Below are 946 nucleotides of genomic sequence, written 5' to 3'. Positions count from 1 at the left end.
TTTTTTTTACCACATTTTATTCCTAAAAAGCTAAACAACTTTCAGAATCGAACATTGTAAATACTGTGTTGTATAAAGAAAGTAAAATGAAAAATAAATCTGTGTATTGATTTTGATGATGTGATGGTGATCATTCATTTTGTATCCAGTTTCTGTGACCTGTTAATCTGATGTGAAGCTAAAGTTTGAATCATTTTGCTGGAGTTTCGATGTGATGATATTAGGAAGTCATTTGGTTGCAGAAAACAAATATGAGTGTCAGTAAAGATGGTGCTAGCAGCTGGGATGAAGACGAGGCTAAGCATGTCTAACGTTAGCACTTCAGGGGGAGACCCAGTCCCAACTGCCTCAGTGTCAGCAGATGATCCTGGCACAGATGACGGGCCGTGACAACCCTGAACAGGTGACAATGGAAACATTGCCAAGCTGTGTTTTATGGCAGAAGTGGTTTTTCATGTCAGATACTGGTTGGAATTTTCTTCCCAATGAGGTTGATCATGACTTACACAGATTATACAGTACTAAGATGCTCACATTCATTTCATGATGCTGAGTCCAAATTTGATCACTCTGGGACTGTTGTTATGAAAGGCCTTGGGTGATTTTCAGCTGTGAGCTCATGAGATGAGGTGTGACTTGCGTGAAAAGTAACCTTTAGACTTTGTTTAAATGTTTAAAACAGCTGTGATTATGATTCTTGAAGAAAGTAAGCATCACGGATACTCCTACTGCAGCCATGGCATCTCCAGCGTTGACAGGGCTTTTTCAAAGGTATGAAGGTTTGTCTAAGCTTCTCACACTGGAGGTTGGCTCAGTTTTTATTTTGAACTGAACTCCCAGCATCACATTCATAACAAATAGCTTCTAAGTTGTGTACATTTAGACACAAAGGTCCTTTGACTGTACAATTTACCAAACCTTCTCCAACAAAGCACCTAACATGAAA

The sequence above is a fragment of the Monopterus albus genome, unplaced genomic scaffold (genome assembly GCF_001952655.1).
Source record: "Monopterus albus unplaced genomic scaffold, M_albus_1.0 scaffold26.1, whole genome shotgun sequence".
Taxonomy (NCBI): Eukaryota; Metazoa; Chordata; class Actinopteri; order Synbranchiformes; family Synbranchidae; genus Monopterus; species Monopterus albus.
The sequence above is the reverse complement of the archived record's forward strand: the minus strand, read 5'-3'. Positions refer to the sequence as shown.